General features: G+C 37.2%; 1 pseudogene; it reads left to right on the top strand.

Annotated features, from left to right (window-relative positions):
- Positions 1-14,954: 14,954 nt before the first annotated feature.
- On the top strand, positions 14,955-15,629 carry LOC118840697 (annotated as a pseudogene).
- Positions 15,630-19,291: the final 3,662 nt, after the last annotated feature.

Raw genomic sequence — 19,291 nt, 5'->3', positions numbered from 1 at the left:
AAGGCATGACAACTCCTTAATATGGCCCTGTTCTCCTTCAAAATACGATAAAAGATCATAGATGTTTTAGAAAGGAACTTGATCCACTGCCTCCTACATCATACATTTGATGTCTGTTTCATTGAATGAAAAATACTACACAGATGTGCATTGAAATAGAACACCAATTATGGCACACTCTCAGATTACCACAGAAGCTACACAAATTATGAGAAAATATAAATCTATAGTCTTTTGTAAGTCTCATCACAGCTTTATGCAACTGGCAAGACAAGGACTATTGCCCCAAACTAATAAGTAAGGAAAGACAAAATGGGAGTTGGGGAGATTGAGGCTCAGAGAAGGAAGGTTACTTTATAAGGTGTTTGGGGACAAGGACAGGATATTTATGATGATTTTTATCACCAAAACTAGGTCATAATTATTTTCACAGAACAGTCATCTAATGTTTCCTGGATTGAACTGAAGTTATTGGACAAGATTTCACAGATAGAAGAAGAATCAAAATCAAATCCAAATTCTCGGCCCTATATCTATCTATATCCGTGACTAGAATTATTTAAGAGACTTTACCCAGAATATGGAATGTTGTATAGGAAAGAGAGAGCCTACTACTTTCTATTCTATGCAATGACAAAGACAAATAGATAGCCCAACAGGAGGCTCATTTTAGTCACTAAATCACTTATGAGTCTCAGCTGTTGCAGAATGATGTGTTGTGGTAGTCTAAATGCAGATAATCTGGAGTCTTTTGGGATTTTTATTCTCTTACTGACTGTAACTTTATTTGGGTATTTAAAGCCCTTGGAAGTTGAAAGGAATATAAAGTTATTCAAGTAAGTAACAGTGGGGGAAAAGTCACTCTTTAGGTAAAGGAAAGGCTAAGTTTATTTATCATTTAAGTCTGAGCCCATAAAAAATTTACTGTGCCATCTGTACAACGAGTGAGTTGAATAAGATTGTCTCTGATGTCTTTTCCTGCTCTAACATGCTAGATTATGTACTTTAATACCTGAAGATATAAAAATATTTCTACTTGTAATTTTTGTGTTCTTCCCAATAACACTCTAGTTCATGTGGAGATCCTTTCCAGACCTGATATTCTAGGTTCTAATTTTTTTTTTCCATGAGCTTGGGGTGGTGTGTGGATGCTTTTCCAGTTCCAACATTGGAAGTTGTAAGTTCTCTTCCAACTTAAATAGTTTGTGGATTATGGACTAACATTGTATGTTCAAAGGATCCTTCCATCTCTGAGGTTTTACTATTCTATATTTCTATCTTATGAAAGCTAAACACTTTGAAGTCTAAAATTTGAAAAATGTGGACATTCACGGGTAGGTGTAACAACAATGCAGCTAGCAGCTACTGTGGCTGTGTAAGAGCAACAACAGAACACAGGAAAGGCTGCTAACACAAGTTCTTTGATCTGCCTTTCTAAGGAAAGCAATTTTAAGGGGTTAACTATCTCAGTTTAATTAAACATACATATATCATTCATTTAGTTCAGGGGGAAAAGATCCATTCCCTGAACTTCCAGACAAATACAAACAGAAATTACAAACATCAACAGATAGACTTTGTCTGATTGAAATCACAATTTATAGTTATCAGAAAGCACCAACATATATCTTATGGGTTACATAGCCAGGGTGGGGGGGTTCAACGGCTTGCCAAGAGTCTTGTCACTCATGAGTGTACCCCCAAAAGTCAAATGCCAATCTGGGATCTTATATACCTGTCTCAGGGCCCTGGGATACTTGAGGCTCACCATTTAGAGTGTGAGAAATCAGTGTGGGAATGCTACAACCACCAGCACCACATCATATACAGTTCAATGACTCTTGATTGTCTTAGGGCTGAGAAACACTCCAAGACAAAAAAAATCCCACAGTACCTGCCCCGTTCAAACAAAGAACAGTGAAAAGTCCCATTTTGCTTGCCATTACAGTAGGCCTTAAGGAGAATTGGCCATTTGTAATAATACTGAAAGATAAATGTGATGAGTAGAACACTTTAGGAAACAGTATTTTATTTATAACATTTTAAATTTTTTTCCTAAATCTATGCACAGTAAAAGTGGCCTATGTAGTGGATTTTTGTTAGTTGCTTCAATGTTCATACCTGATTAACCCTTGTGACAAGACAAAAGCTTTCTGAACCTCCCCACCCCCACCCCCCAAACAGGAGATATTTTTCCCTAAAAGGTGACAAAGTTGTCCCTAGAATCTAATTTGCTTCTGCCTCCCTGAACTTATTAAACTTCTTGTTGTCTAAGATCAAAAAGCATTCCTTCATGTGGTGACTGAGCCCCTCCACATTGGTAACTTCCTGAAGATGATGTAAGTCACTACTCCTAGCTTTGATGACTGTATCCTTGTTTCCTGTATTTGCTGTTAGGGCTAAGTGAACCATCTTAGTTCTTTCCATCACTTTGTCCTCCTGCTCCATAATATACCTAGCCCTCTAAGAGTCCCTCCCTTTTCCTCTGTCCAACTCTCCTAATTCTCAATCTACACATCCTTCTAAAAGTTCTTCTTTTATGCTGTCTCCTATTTCCTTTCTGGGTCATGATGCATTTGACCTTACATTTGTAGATGGTTTAAGATATTGGTCTATGCACAATTTCAGCCAGATTGCTTTCTCGTTTTCCCCCAATTTTTTTATGAAATAAGGAATTCTTATCCAAAAAAATCTTTGTATTTGTCAACCATAAGGTTACTATAGTCCTTTACTACTAAGTATTGTACATCTACTATGTTCCATTGATCTACCTTTCTATTTCTTATCTGTACCAAATAGTTTTGATATATATTGTCTTATAATATAGTTAAAGATCTGCTACTGCTGAATCAACTTCCTTTACACTTTTTAAAATAGTTTCTGTGTGAAGTAGTGAGAAAATAAAATGTGAAGACTTCACAGGGAATATATATGTATAAATATATGCCTATATCTATTCATATCTATACTTAGAAATGGGAATTGGAGTTTCTGTGCCTTGATTTCCCAGTTCTTTGTCTAGTTTTCATGCTCAGATTGTAAGCCTGCCTCCCAGCCAATGGTGAGAAGGGGTAGGCAGGAATTCTTTTGTGTTAAGTATAATTATTGATGCTTTGCTGCTTTTACAGGGCCTCCCATTCTAGATCTGTTCTGGAAGAGGATGCCTTATTCTCGCAAGAATTGAAAAAAAAAATATTTCTGTTCCTACCCTGAGATGGCTCCTTATCAAAAATTAACATTTTTAATTGGAGAGGATTTTTCATCCCACACAGTTTCTTTGAAATGCTTGACCTTTTGTTCCTCCAAATGAATTTTATTATTTTTAACTCAATAAAGATTTTTTTCTTAGTAATTTAATTGGGATGGCATTGAAAAAAAATAGATTAGTTAGGTAAAATTGTCATTTTAACGTTGACTTTGCCTACCCATGAACAATGTTTCCCTAATTATTTGAATCTTATTTTGTTTATGTAGAGTGTTTTGTAATTATGTTCATGATGTTCCTGGATTTGTTTTGGCAGGCATACTCCCAGGTATTTTACATTGTCTATGGTTATTTTAAATTGTCTAAAACAAGATTGAATAATACTACTGACAGTAGTTTCCCTGTTTATCTCTTTGAATTAAATCTCTGTTAGATTTAACTTTGCCCAAGATCATGACAGCTACTTGTTCTTTTTTCACATCAGCTGAAGCATAATACATTCTACTCCAGCCCTTTATTTTAACTCTGTATGTGTCTCCCATTTTTATTATGTATCTTAAGCACAATGTATTTTCCAATTCAGATTTTTATTCCATTCTGCTATCCATTTCTAACTAAATTCATTCTATTCAATTCAAAACTATATTTACTTGTTTTGTATTTCCCTACATTGTATTTTTCCTCACCATCCTCACCTTTATTACCCTATCCTTCCTCATCCATCTAATTTATTTCTACCTACTACCTTGCCCTCCTGTTCCTTAATCTACTTACCCCCTAGGAGTCCCTCCCTTGTCCTCTCCCCCACTCTCTTAATTCTTGATCTAAACTCCCTTCTAAAAGTCTTTCCTTTATGCTATCCCCTCACCCTCTTATCTCTTTCTAAATTAAGTAGACTTTTATACTGTTCTAAGTATATATGTGGTTCTCTCTTTAACCCATTTCCATGAGAGTAAGATTCCAGCACTACCAGCCCTCTACCCTACTTGCTTCTCCTGTGTCATTTCTTCCTTTTACACCTCATTCATATGAAATAACTGGTTCTTTTTTTACCTTTCCTTGCCTGTTTTTTTTTAGAATAAGCCCGTCATATTCATCTTAACCCAAGACTTTCTTTCAAATGAGCCAAGTAATGATGACAGTCATAAGAGTACCGATAATATTTTTACATATAAGAAGTAAACAGTTTGACCTTATATATTTCCCTTAAAATTGGTCTTTAATATTTACCTTGTATTTCTCCTAGATTTGTATATTGAATTTTTCCATTAAGTTCTGGTACTTTCTGTCACAAATATCTGAAAGTGTTTTGGTTCATTAAATGTTCTTTTTTTTCAGGATAATACTTAATTTGACTGGGAAGTTACCTTTATAACTCCAGCTCTTTTTCTCTTCAAAATATAGTGTTCTAAGACCCATGGTCCTTCATCATAAAAGCTGCCAGTTCTTTTGTGAATGTGTTTGTACCTCTACAGTATTAAAATTTTTCTTTGTTTGTTTTGTTCTTGTTGCTTGCAACATTTTTTTTCTTAACTGGGGATCTTTGTAACTGGGCTGTAAGTTTTTCTCCTGGGATCTTTTCAGGTGGTGATTGGTGGAATTTTTTTCTATTTCTGCTTTACCCTCTTTTTCTAGAACTTCAGGGCAATTTTCCTTAATAATTCCTTCTCCTATTGTTTCGAGATTTATTTTATTGTAACTTTCAGTTTGTCTAATAATTCTTTTATTTTCTTTCCTTGATCTATCCTCTAGATCATTTGATGTTGTAATGAGATGTTTCACATACTCTTCCTTATTTTAATTATTTCAATTTTGTTCTATTATTTCTTGGTATCTTATAATGTCATTAGCTTCCACTTGCCCTGGCCCAGTTTTTTTTTTTTTAATTTTCTTTTATTTAGTATTTTATTTCCCCCCAGTTACATACAAAAACAATGTTAACACTCATTTTCAATACATTCATTTGCAAAATGTCTCCATTTCCCCTTCTTAGCCTCCTGTCACTGAGAAAGCAAGCAAATTGAAATAGGTTATATATGGGTAGTCATGTAAAACATTTACATAATAGTCATGTTGTGAAAGAAAATATAGACCAAAAAATCCACAACCCCCACACCTCAAAATAAATAAAGTTAAAAAAAGGTATCCTTCCATCTGTATTCAAAAACCATCAGTTCTTTCTCTGGGTATAGATAGCATTTTTCATCAAAAGTCCTTCAGAGTTTTCTTGGATCATTTTATTACAGAGAATAACTAAAATATTCACAGGTGATCATCTTATAGTATTGCATTACTTAGTAGACAGTACATTTCACTTTGCATCAGCACAGATAAGTCTATCCAGATTTTTCTGAGAGAACCCTCTTCATTATTTCTTATAGTAAAATAGTGTTATAATATAATCACATGCCACAGTTTGTTCAGCAATTCCCCAATTGATAGGTATCCATTCAATTTCCAACTCTTTGCCCCATAGGTCCTTTTCCTTTTTGTTTTATATCTCTTTTGGGATACAGCCCTATTCTGCTTGGGAGAATATAGTGTGTGTGTATATGTGTGTGTGTGTGTGTGTGTGTGTAATCACATAAAATTGCTTAAAGTGAAATCGCTAACAAATAGGAAATCAGGGAAGATGTGACAACTGAACAGAGATTTGAAGAATGCCAAAGATTTTTGGTTGTAACGTTGGGGAATGAATGCATTCAATGCATGAGGCATTGTTTGTGAAGATACACGTATGTAACTTGGTAGCCAAATTGGAAAGGGCCTGAATGACAGAAAAAAAGATATTTGCATTTTAACCTTTAAATAATGGGGAACCCCTGAATATTGTGTAAGCAGGGAAGTGACAAAGTCAGGCTATTTTGCTAGCTAAGTGGATGGTGGCTTGAAGGGAGAAGAGACTGGTCAGAATTGGTAAAGACCTAAAACAAATTATTGCTTGGGTTAGAGGAGAGGAAGAGGGAGAAAGTGAGAACTATTTTATAGGCAAAAGTGACAAGATTTTTCAAATAATTTGGATATAGGAGGTGAGGAATTTGGAGGAACAAAGTTAATTTAGAGGAAACAATCCTAAAGGATGGTAATGTGCCCAATATTTGAGTAATAATTGCTTCAGATTTTCTTAATGCTATATAATTATTGCAACTATCATTTGCTACATGATAGTATATTTCAATTGTCTTTCATGACTCATAAAGTCAATTAAGACAGATTATTTCAAAATTTTTAAAGTGTCTGATGGTCCTCTTCACCCCAAATTTTAGAATTAGAATAAAAGAAAAATGTTTTTAAGGGAAATACCATAAATATTGTCAATATCTCTATACACTAGTAAATTTATATTAATGCATAATCCTCTTTCTGTATGTGTATATATATATATATATGGATATATATGTCCAAATGATAATTAATGTATATATCTATGTCTCCATATTTAACTGGAGGCATCGGTTTAGTTTTTTCTCTTTTTTGGTAGAAAAGGGGCTCTAAATTCATTTTTTCTGGACTGCAAAGTAAGGAAACCCCCATATCAGTGATGATGAGTAATTGTTCCTGAGACTTATTCAATTAAATAAGAATTTATTACATTCCTGCTATATGCTAAGGGACAACTAGATAGCACACCGGATAGAGTGGTCAGGAAGACGTGAGTTCAAGTGCACGCTCAGACACTTACTAGCTCTGTTACCCTGGATAAACCACTTAACTTTGCTTTGGTTTCCTCATCTGTGAAATGATCTGGAGAATGAAATGGCAAACCACTCCAGTATCTTTGCCAAGAAAACCAAAACAAGGTCATGAGAGGTCATATGCAACCAACAAAAAATAACTTCACAACAAACTGTGTATCAGGCATTATTTTAGGAAATAAGAAAATAAAGACAAAAAGGAAATATTCACTGCCTTTAATAATACAATAGCATCAGGAAAACACAATGCACATAGGAAATTAAAACACAACATATATATGGTGGCTAGCTCACTAAGGAGGGAGGGCATCAAGCTCAATTTCATACAGGAAAATGTGGTGTTAATTGTGATTAAAGATCTTCCCCACCCATTTAGTAGGCCTCAGACAGGGCTAGTTAAGGGAATCTTGATTAGGGGAGGCTTGTTTCTAGGAATGCCCACACCCTTTTGCTGATTAGATGTGAAGCCCTGGAGCCCTAAGAAAGGCTACATATACCCTGAGGGTAACCATTAATATCAGAATTCACCCCAAGGAGAAGGAGATGCCAAGACAGAGAGAACTGGAAGGTTTGAGAGAGAGGTGGGGAGAGAACTGAAAGAGCTCTGAGAACTGTAAGGGCTTTTAGAATTGCAAGCTTTCAGGACTGTGGGAAGAGAGGACACAGGCAAGCAGAGAGTGAGGATTTATGAGTGAGTGTTTGTGAGAAGGCCCTATAAGAGGGAAAGGTTACAGGATGGCTTCGCTCCTTGCTGCAATATTGTGTTTAAATTTTTTTTGCTATTACATTGAATTGGACTTAATGGTTTGGGGATACAATTATTGCTATGTCAATTTGGAATTATTGGTTTTGGGATTTGATCCTCTGGTGTCTGAACAAATGTTTTACTTCTTCTGCCTTCTACATAAAGAGTCTCTTATATTTTGTGATTCTGAACTGTACAGGCATATTCATGATCACCATCAATATTGTGAATCTTGCCTTACTGATACAGAGAGCTGTACTTGAATTGAGTTTGGAAGGAAGTTAGAGATTCTATTAGGCAAGAGAGGGGAGTGTCTTCTAGGCATGGGGAATTAGGGTAAAATTCAAGCCCTTCTCATTTGCTGTCTTAAACAATTTGTCTGAGCATGAAGATGTTAAGTGACTTGCCCAGTCACACAACCAGCATATGTTGAAGATGGAAGATGAAATTAACTCTTCTTGACTGGGAGGACAGTTCTCTACTTACTATACCACACTGCCATCACTTTATCTACATGTAGATAAAAGTAGTTAGAGGCAGTGCAGTGGATAGCATCCTCAGCCTGAAGTTAGGAAGTCCTGGATTCAAATCCTGCCTTAGATTTTTACAAGTTGTGTGACCCTGGGCAAGTTAGTTAACCACTATTTGCCTCAGTTTCCTCAATTGTGAAATCATGATAATAACAGCACCTACCTCCGAGAATTGTTGTGAGGATTAAATAAGAATATTTATAAAGCATTGAGCATACTGCCCAGTATATAGCAGATTTTATATAAATTCCTCCTATCATTATTATTATTCATCTCTAAATATTTATTTTCATTTATTACTATAACCACCTAAGAATTAATATCAATTCCACGACTTCAGTTGTTCCTTTCTTATGTATCATTTGACACTTAACTTCAGAACAGGGATTGCTTCACTTTCATCTATGCATCTTCATCCCTAGCACAGTTTGTAGAAAATAATAGAAGGTTAATAAACCTTCCTTCTTGTTTTACTGGATGGGTTTTAGAAAATAAGAAAATAAGGGGGGGAGCCAAGATGGCAGCTGGTAAGCAGGGACTAGTGTGAGCTCCGTACTGAGTCCCTCCAAAAACCTATAAAAAATGGCTCTGAACCAATTCTAGAATGGCAGAACCCACAAAACAGCGGAGGCAAGCAGGGCTCCAGCCCAGGACAGCCTGGATGGTCTCTGGGTGAGGTGGATTCCACATGGAGCTGGGAGCTGGGAGCTGGGAACGGAGTGGAGCAGAGCCCAGCCTGAGCGGCCTGGACCAAAGAGAGCAGGAGCCGGGCAGAGGGGGCCCTAGCGCCCTGAATCAGTGAGCTGTGGCAGTTACCTGGCTTCTCAACCCACAAACACCAAAGACTGCGGAGAAGGTTAGTGGGAAAAGCTGCGGGAGTAGAAGGAGTTCGCGGTTCAGCTTCCAGCCCCGGGGGCAGCGGAGGTGGGGCAGCTACAGCTGTTGTTGCTTCTGGCCCCAGGCCCACCTGGTGAGAGGAATTAAGTGGCGGATCAGAGCAGGAGTGCACAGCTTGCTGAAGATCTAAGCCCATTCCATGTTGGGGGTTCTTGGGGAAGGAGCAGTGCTGGTGTGGCAGAGCCGGCACCTCCCCCCCAAATGTGGAACATAGAACACTCTAGTCTACAAGCAGTCATACCCCACTGAAAAACTCTGGTCAAGTTAGTTGGCTGGGAATATGACCAGGCAGCGAAAATGCGCCCAGATTCAGTCTCAGACTTTGCATTCTTTCTTTGGTGACAAAGAAGACCAAAAAATACAGCCTAAAGAAGTCAACAAAGTGCAAGAGCCTACACCAAAAGCCTCCAAGAAAAAGATGAACTGGTCCCAGGCCATGGAAGAGCTCAAAAAGGATTTGGAAAAGCAAGTTAGAGAAGTAGAGGAAAAATTGGGAAGAGAAATGAGAAGGATGCGTGAAAACCATGAAAAACAAGTCAATGACTTGCTAAAGGAGACCCAAAAAAATACTGAAAAATACACTGAAGAAAACAACACCTTAACAAACAGACTAACTCAAATGGCAAAAGAGCTCCAAAAAGCCAATTAGGAGAAGAATGCCTTGAAAGGCAGAATTAGCCAAATGGAAAAGGAGGTCCAAAAGACCACTGAAGAAAATACTACTTTAAAAATTAGATTGGAGCAAGTGGAAGCTAGTGACTTTATGAGAAATCAAGATATTTTAAAACAGAAACAAAGGAATGAAAAAATGGAAGACAATGTGAAATATCTCATTGCAAAAACCACTGACCTGGAAAATAGATCCAGGAGAGATAATTTAAAAATTATTGGACTACCTGAAAGCCATGATCAAAAAAAAAGCCTAGATATCATCTTTCAAGAAATTATCAAGGAGAACTGCCCTGATATTCTAGAGCCACAGGGCAAAATAGAAAAATTGAAAGAATCCATCGATCGCCTCCTCAAATAGATCCCAAAAAGAAATCTCCCAGGAATATTGTTGCCAAATTCCAGAGCTCCCAGATCAAGGAGAAAATACTGCAAGCAGCCAGAAAGAAACAATTTGAGTATTGTGGAAACCCAATCAGAATAACCCAAGATCTGGCAGCCTCTACATTAATAGATCGAAGGGCTTGGAATGCGATATTCCGGAGGTCAATGGAGCTAGGATTAAAACCTAGAATCACCTACCCAGCAAAACTGAGTATAATATTTCAGAACAAAAAAATGGATTTTCAATGAAATAGAGGACTTTCAAGCTTTCTCAGTGAAAAGACCAGAGCTGAATAGAAAATTTGACTTTCAAACACAAGAATCAAGAGAAGCATGAAAAGGTAATCAAGAAAAAGAACAAGAAAAAGAAATTGCAAGGGACTTACTAAAGGTGAACTGTTTTGTTGACATTCCTACATGGAAAGATGAGGTGTATGATTCATGAGACCTCAGTATTAGGGTAGCTGAGGGGAATATGCATACATATATGTTTATGTATATATATGGGTGAATGTGTATGTATGTATATATCTATGTGTATATATATGTATATATATATATAGAGAGAGAGAGAGAGGGAGAGAGGGAGGAAGAGAGAGAGAGCATGGACACAGGGCGAGTTGAAGATGCAGGGAAGATATCTAAAAGAAATAAAAACAAATTAAGGGATGAGAGAGGAACATATTGAGAGACGGAGATAAGGAGAGATAGAATGGGGTGGATTATCTCCCATAAAGGTGGCAAGAGGAAGCAGTTCTGTGGAAGGAGGGGAGAGGGCAGGTGAGGGGGGAATGAGTGAACCTTGCTGTCATCAGATTTGGCCTAAGGAGGGAATACCATACATACCCAGTTGGGAATCTTACCCCACAGGAAAGAAGAGGGAAGAAGATGAAAAAGGGGGGGATGATGGAGGGGAGGGCTGATGGGGGTGGAGGTAGTCAAAAACAAATACTTTCGAAAGGGGACAGGGTCAAGGGAGAAAATGCAATAAAGGGGGATGGGTTGGGAAGTAGCAAAATATAGTTAGTCTTTCACAACAGTATTGTGGAAGGATTATTCATAATGATACACATGTTGCCTATGTTGAATTGCATGACTTCTTAGGGAGGGTGGGTGGGAAGGGAAGAGGGGAGAGAATTTGGAACTCAAAGTTTTAAAAACAGATGTTCAAAAACAAAAAAAAAGTTTTTGCATGCAACTAGAAAATAAGATACACAGGCAATAGGGTGTAGAAATTTATCTTGCCCTATAAGAAAGGAAGGGAAAAGAGGATGGGAGGGGAGTGGGGTGACAGAGGGGAGGGCTGACTGGGGAACACAGCAATCAGAATATATGCCATCTTGGAGTGGGGGGGAGGGTAGAAATGGGGAGAAAATTTGTAATTCAAACTCTTGTGAAAATCAATGCTGAAAAATAAATATGTTAAATAAATAAATTAATTTAAAAAAATAAAAGAAAATAAGAAAATAAAGACAAAAAGGAAATAATCCCTGCCTTTAATAATACAATAGCATCAGGAAAACACAATGCACATAGGAAATTAAAACACAACATATATATGGTGGATAGCTCACTAAGGAGGGAGGGGATCAAGCTAGATTGGACTAATTATGTTATGGCAGTGGCACGAAAGTGTCAAAGGCTATGCTAGCAGAGTAACCAACTCTGGGAATTAATTTTTTTTCTATGACCAAGTATTGATTTTTTCTTAATACCTTTTCTCGCCTCCCCCCACCATTCAAAAAAGGGAGAAATACATAGATAAATAAAACAACTTCCCTCATTTATCATGTCCAAAAAAGAGGATGTTTTATTCTATATTATGAATTCATCAACTTAATGTCAGAAAATGGGTAAGATATTTTATCTTCAGTTTTCCTTTTGGGTCTTCCTTGCTTTGACCAGCAATTTCTAGATTTCTAGGATAGGACCCTATTCTAGGTTCTAGGATAGGATCCATGGTAGATAGTGCTTCTGTGATTAAAATGCCAGCCTAGCTTCATCTGGAAAGACTCATTGTTTAAGACTGTCCACCAGTGTATAATATATACACACACATACATATGTGTGTATATATATATATGTATATATATATATATATTAAAGTTTTGTTTATGAGGATAACTATATATATATATATATATATATATATATATATATATATATATATATATATATATATATATATTTCCTTTGCAAATATCCATATCCTTATGTGGAGATGGAATGGAATAGATGAGGATTTATTAAGTGCTTACTCTATTAAGAAAAACAAACTCCTTGCTAAGCAATGAGGATAGAAATATATGTAAAACAAAGAAATAACCAAACCTAGACAATCTTTGTTTTCTAGAAGCTCATATTCATAGAAGAGCTTTCAGCTACTAGTCAGATCAAAAGGCCTTGATAGCTTATAACCTACACCATGGCAGGGATAGTTTCACTTGTGGCTGAATTGCACAGTGCGTAGAACAATTTCTACCACATTAAAATTGCCTGAGAAATATTTACTAACTCACTAAATTAGTTAGAGGAGAAACAGATTTTGCCAGTTGAAGGACACAAAAGAAATCACAAATCTTTGCTGTCTGAATATCAATACTCGTGTCTGTAGCTTTATTTGTACCCATAGTTTCATCTACATCTATAGAAATACTGTGAAATTCATTCTTTTCCATTGTACCATTTGGAAAAAAGAAGTTATCATTGCCCATCCAGACCATTACCATCATGACAGACAGCTAGGCTTTCTAGCATCTGTGTGCACTTTTTTAGTGGCAATCCCACTAGAACTATATTTTTTGAATGTTATTTAATGGCCCTGGGCACCATTCATTCATGATTTGGATTTCTCCTCTGTTTTACCTACAAATAATTCTTTTTTAAAAAAAAAATCACAATCCCATGGAATAAAACCAGACACATTGACATTCCATAATGGATTCCTGGTAGCTGTTGCTATTTTAATGAATCAAGTAAGGGACACTAAGTGAAGCATTAACATAGTAATGGCTAACAGAATTATTGCTGCAATGATGTATTAACATTGCACAGGCCAGAAAGAATATTGCTCCCGAATATGTTAGGAATAGGACAACTGCCAAGAAGCCATGCTACAACATCAATCTCTGTAGTTTTTAATTGAAGAGATGTTTACAAATTATGTATGCTTTGATAATGGAGGCATAACCTCTAATCCTCAGGGAAATAAATACACACAAAAGAGCCACGGCAGCAACTATGGCTAAACATTTGTGGTACAGTGGAATGAGAACTTGGTTTGGGGTTAGAGCACCCAGGATCAAATCTCAGCCCTAGCCTTTTTGTTTGATTCTAGTAGAATATTTATTATCTCTAGGCCTCAGTTTCCTCATCTGAAAAATAAGAAATGGACCAGATGATTTCTAAGGTCCCTTAGAGCTCTAGATCTAAGATCCTTTGTTCTTATTCAGTATTATACCCTAAATTTATATGGAGTATATAGTTTTAGACCTGAACAAGCTTTATAGCACATGCAGCCAGAAAATTATAGTCATAGAACGTTAATGGTAGAAGAGACCTTAGAATATATAATTTTATTACTGCAAGGGACTTACAACCACAAAATGTTATAGTTGGAAGGAATTTTAGATTTCATCTAACCCAGCATGCTCATTTTATATATTAGAAAGTTGGAGATCAGAGAAATATAATGAGTTGGTCCTGGTCACATATATTGTAAATGGCAGAGTTGGAATTTAAACCTAGTTCCTATACCTCATGGTTCAGGGCTCTTTGTGCTACACAACACTTCAGGACTTCCCATGATACAAATGAGTATACACAAGCGCAGCCTATGTCTTGCCGAAAGTGGACTCATGACATGTTTCCTTCTAATTTTGCTCAGTTCCCTCCAAGTGAACTCCATATTCTGCTTCTGGGATACTAGGATCTGATTGGAGAGCACTGGCATTATTTTTTTTTAATGCAGGGGGGAAGGCAGGGCAATTGGGGTTAAGTGACTTGCCCAAGGTCACACAGCTAGTAAGTGTGTCAAGTGTCTGAGGCCGGATTTGAACTCAGGTACTCCTGACTCCAGGGCCAGTGCTCTATTCACTGTTCCACCTAGCTGTCCCGAGCACTGGCATTATCTTTTATGGAACCAGCCTTCCATATCACTTCTAGGACATTTAGAAACTATGTTCTTACACTTATCACCCAACTCCCTGTCCTTTTCACATTCCTTTTGTACTATTAGAATGTTAACTTGAAGAAAGTAGGGGAAATCTTTAGAATATATATGTATGACTTAAATAAAACTCCATATGCATATGAAGTGGAGTTCATTAATGGATTTAAGAGAATATATCTGGTAGACAGAATGCTTGAATAACTATGGACAAAGGTTCACATTATTTTGTAGAAAGCAGCAACAAAAAACAACCCGAAGAAAAAGAACTAGAAAGAAAAATGGCTATCTGATGAGGCTTTACAGGAAAGAAGGAAAGTAAAAGATAAAGGAGAAAGGGAAAGGCATGCCCAACTGAATGCAGAATTCCAGAGATTAACAAGGAGAAATAAGAAGGTTTCTTAAATCAACAATGTAAAGATATAGAATAAAACAATACAATGAGAAAGAAAAGAGATCTCTTGACAAAAATTAGGACTATGGGTCACTCCCACCCCCATCCCCGTGTCTCAGTCATGGCCCAGCTGGGCTGCCCCTGCTGCTGCGCCCCTCTGCCCTCCCGACGCTGTGCCCCTCCGTGGCCACTGCCACCTGCGCCTTCGGAGGCTTGTTGGGACTAGGAATAGCCAGCGGGCCAGGGTGAGCCAAGCACCCCTGCCTCATGCAGCCTCCCCTGAGAGCCCCGGTCTATGCTCCTGCAAGTGCAGAGGGCTCCACCCAGAGTGGGACTAGGCCTTTGCTGAATTCCTGACAGATGAAATTAAAGAGGAGAGGAAAATTCAGAAACACAAATACCTTCCCAAGATGTCTGGGGATTAGGAATTGGGTGTGCAAGGGGCAGAAAACAAGGTAGTTCCGAGATTAGCTGGTGAGAGGATCAGGGTCACATTCAATATTAACAACAGTATCCCACCAACATTTGATGATGAACAGCCACCAGAGCATCAAAAAGTCCAAGAACAGCAAGAGCCTGAATTTACATCAACCTCCGAATTTTGCGGTAGAGGTTGTGAAGGAGGATACCAAGAAGGCCCTTGTGCTGGACTGCCACCATCCAGAGGATGAGGTTGGACAGGAGGAAGAGAAGGAGAGTGACTTCTCCATCTAGGAAGTTAGCTTTCAGCCCAACACAGAATCCCACTGGAAGGATACACACTACATCCTCAATAAGGATTCCCTGGACTAGGCCGTGTATGATCACTTGATGGACTTCCTGGCCTACCTAGGGGTGGACAACATATTTGCAGAAGAACTGATCAAGCTCAGCATGCCCCTAGAATGCCAAGAGTACATCAACTTTCTGGAAGATCCGAAATGGTTTGTCAAGTTTCAGTAGGGAGGCCTAAGGCAGCGAGCCCTTCCTTCCAAAGGAATGTTATCTGCAAGCTATCAGGGAGAGAATGTGGTGAAATACGGCCAGGCATAAATTATGTTCCCTAAAGCTTTTATTTCCTTCCTCTGATGGCTTTTGTACACCACCAGAGAATGATGAGATATAAAACCCTTGGACCCCTCCTAAAAATAGAGATATCAAGGGAAGTTTGCAAAAATTGTCATGATAAAAGACAAAAAATGGTAGGGACTTAACAGAAGCAGAATAGACTAAGAAGATGTGGCCAGAATCTACAAAATAACTATACAAGAAGGAGCTTAGCATCACTAATAACCATGATGGTGTGGTTACTGATCTAGAGCGAGACATACCAGAGAATAAAGTCAACTGGGCCTTAGGAAGCATTGCTAACATTAAAGCTAGTGAAGGTCACAGAATTCCAACTGAGCTACTCAAAATCTTAAAACAATGCTGTTAAAGTGTTGAATTCAATATACCAGCAAATTTGTAAAACTCAAAAGTGGCCACTGGATTGGAAAAGATCAGTTTATGTCCCAATCCCAAAGAAGGATCTTTGGAATGTTCAAATTTTCAAACAAGTGTACTCATTTCACATGCCATAAAGTTTATGTTAAAGATTCTGCAAGCTAGGCTTCAGTAATATGTGAACCAGAACAGAGTAATTTTTGAAGAGGCAGAGGAACCAGAGACCAAGTTGTCAACATTAACTAGATTATAGAGAAAGCAAAAATAAAAAATTTCAGAAAACAAAATGAAAACAAAAAGAAACTGCCATTGACTACACTAAAGTCTTTTACTATGTGTGTCATAACAAAATGTGACAAGTCCCCAAAGAGATGGAAGTACCATATCACAAAACTTGTCTCCTGAGGAACCTGTATGTGGCCCAAAAAGCAACAGTTAGAGCCAAACATGGAACAGCTGATTGGGAGAGATTCGGCAAAGAGTATAACAAGAATGCATAGTGTCACCTTACTTGTTTAACCTATATGCAGAGTAAATCTCATGAAATGCCAGGCTGGGTGCATCAAAAGTTGGTATTAAGGTTGCTGGAAGAAGTATCAACAATCTCAGATATGTAGATAATACCACTCTAATGTCAGAGTAAAGAGGATTTAAAAACCCTCTTGATAAAGGTAAAAGTGTTGAGTGTAAGAGCTGGCTTGAAGCTAAGCATCCAAACAACTAAGACTTTGGCAATTAGTCCCATCACTTCCACAAATAGAGGGAGATGAAATGGAAGCAGTATCAGATTTTATATTCTTAGGCTCAAAGATTATTGCAAATGGCGACTACAACCATGAAATTAAAAGGTGTTAGCTCCTTGGAAGGAAAGCTATGTCAAATCTGGACAGCACACGAAAAAGCAGAGACATCACCTTGCAAGCAAAGGTCCATATATTAAAAGTTATGGCTGTGAGAGTTGGACAATAAGGAAAGCTGAGTGCAATAGAATCAATAGTTTTGAACTGTGCTGCTTAAGAGACTTTTGAGAGTCCCTTGGATAGCAAAGACAGCAAGGGGGTCAAATTAGTCATTACTAAAGGAAATCGATTCAAGTTATTCACTGGAAGGTCAAGTGTTGAAGCTGAAATTTAAATACTTTCACCAAATAATGAGAAGTTGGGACTTATTGGAAAATTCCCCGATGCTGGGAAAAATTGAAGGATCAGTTCACAACTCCACCAACAAAAAAATTAGTGTTCCAATTTTCTCACATCTTCTCCAGCATTTATTATTTTCCTGTTTTGTCATGTTAGCCAATATGATAGGTGTGATATGGTACCTCAGAGCTGTTTTGATTAGTATTTCTCTAATCAATATTGATTTAGAGCATTTTTTCATATGACTGTAGATATCTTTAATTTTTTCTTCTGAAAACTGCCTGTTCATATCCTTTGACTATGTATCAATTGGGGAATGACTTGTATCCTTATAAATTTGATTCCGTTTTCTATATATTTTAGAAATGAGGCCTTTATCAGAGACACTGGTTGTAAACATTCTTTTGCAGTTTCTGCTTCCCTCCTAATCTTGGTTGCATTGGCTTCGGCAAAAACTTTTCAATTTAATGTAAACAAAATTATCTGTTTTGTATTTCATAATGTTCTCTATCTCTTGTTTGGTCATAAATTACTCCATTCTTCATAAATTTGACAGATAAACTATTTCTTGCTCTCCTAACTTGTTTATAACATCAGCCTCTATATCTAAATCGTGTACCCATTTGGACTTTTTTTGTTATACGGTGTCAGATGTTGGTCTATGCCCAGTTTATGCCACACTATTTTCAATTTTCCCAGCAGTTTTTCTCAAATAGTAAATTCTTTTCCCAGAAGCTGGGGTTTTTGGGTTTATCAAACTGTAGCTTACTATAGTCCTTGACTACTGTGTCTTGTGTACCTAACCTATTCCACTAATCTACCCCTCTATTTCTTAGCCAGCACCAAATAATTTTGATGATTGCTGTTTTATAATACAATTTAAGATCTGGTATGGCTAGGCAACCATATGTAGCATTTCTTTTAATTAATTCCCTTGATATTCTGGATGTTTTCCTCTTCTAGATGAATTTTGTTATTATTTTTCTGGCTCCATAAAATAATATTTTGGCAGTTTGATTGATATGACACTGAATAAGTGAATTAATTTATGTAGAATTATCATTTTTATCATATTAGCTTGGCCTACCCAAGAGCAATTGTTGTTTTTCCAATTATTTTGCTCTGACTTTATTTGTGTGAAAAGTGTTTTGTTATGTGTTCATATAGTTCCTGGGTTTGTTTTGGTGGGTAGACACCCAAATATTTTACAATGTCTGCAGTAGCTTTAAATAGAATTTCTCTTTCTATCTGTTGCTGTTGGGCTTTGTGGAACATGGTAAGTTCTTAAAAAATGCTTTATCATTTGTTACTTGTTTCTCCAGATTTAGATTTTAAGTGATAGGAGTAGGCATGTAAATATTTAATACCTGGCTCTCTGGAAAAAAATAAAAATATATATGACACACTTTTTTTGGAGGGGGTAAGTCAGGGCAATTGGGTTTAAGTGACTTGCCCAAGGTCACACAGCTAGTAAGTGTGTCAAGTGTTTGAGGCCAGACTTGAACTCAGGTCCTCCTTATTCCAGGAATGGTGCTCTACTCACTGTGCCACCTTGCTGCCCCCACATGACACACTTTTATATTTAATCTTCATTATTAAAATTTTCTCCAACACTTTCTTAAGCCTGAACAATGGACAAAACAATACATCAAGTCTAGATTTGTAGCGTTTGACAATTTCCAAGGTACAAATGCTTACTATCAAAAATGTGGGCTGGATTCAGTGAGCCTACAAATCTAATTGATAACTTTCTGAAGATATTTACAATAGTTTTTAATTCAAGTACAGGATGGATTAAAAATTATTAAAAACTAACATTTACTCTGTCTGGAATTGTGCAATATGTTTTATAATAATCTCATGTGATCTTCCAACAACCCTGAGAGTTAAGTGATATTAATATCACCATTTTACAGATGAGGAAACTGAGGCAAATAGAAGGTAAATGATTTATCGAGTGTCACACATCTAGCAGGTGTCTGAGGGTGTAGTTGAACTCAGGTCTTCTTCTTCTTGACTCAAGGCCCAGTCTTTCATCTA

The sequence above is a fragment of the Trichosurus vulpecula genome, chromosome 3, assembly GCF_011100635.1.
Source record: "Trichosurus vulpecula isolate mTriVul1 chromosome 3, mTriVul1.pri, whole genome shotgun sequence".
Lineage (NCBI taxonomy): Eukaryota > Metazoa > Chordata > Mammalia > Diprotodontia > Phalangeridae > Trichosurus > Trichosurus vulpecula.
This window is presented reverse-complemented; position numbering and strand designations above follow the sequence as displayed.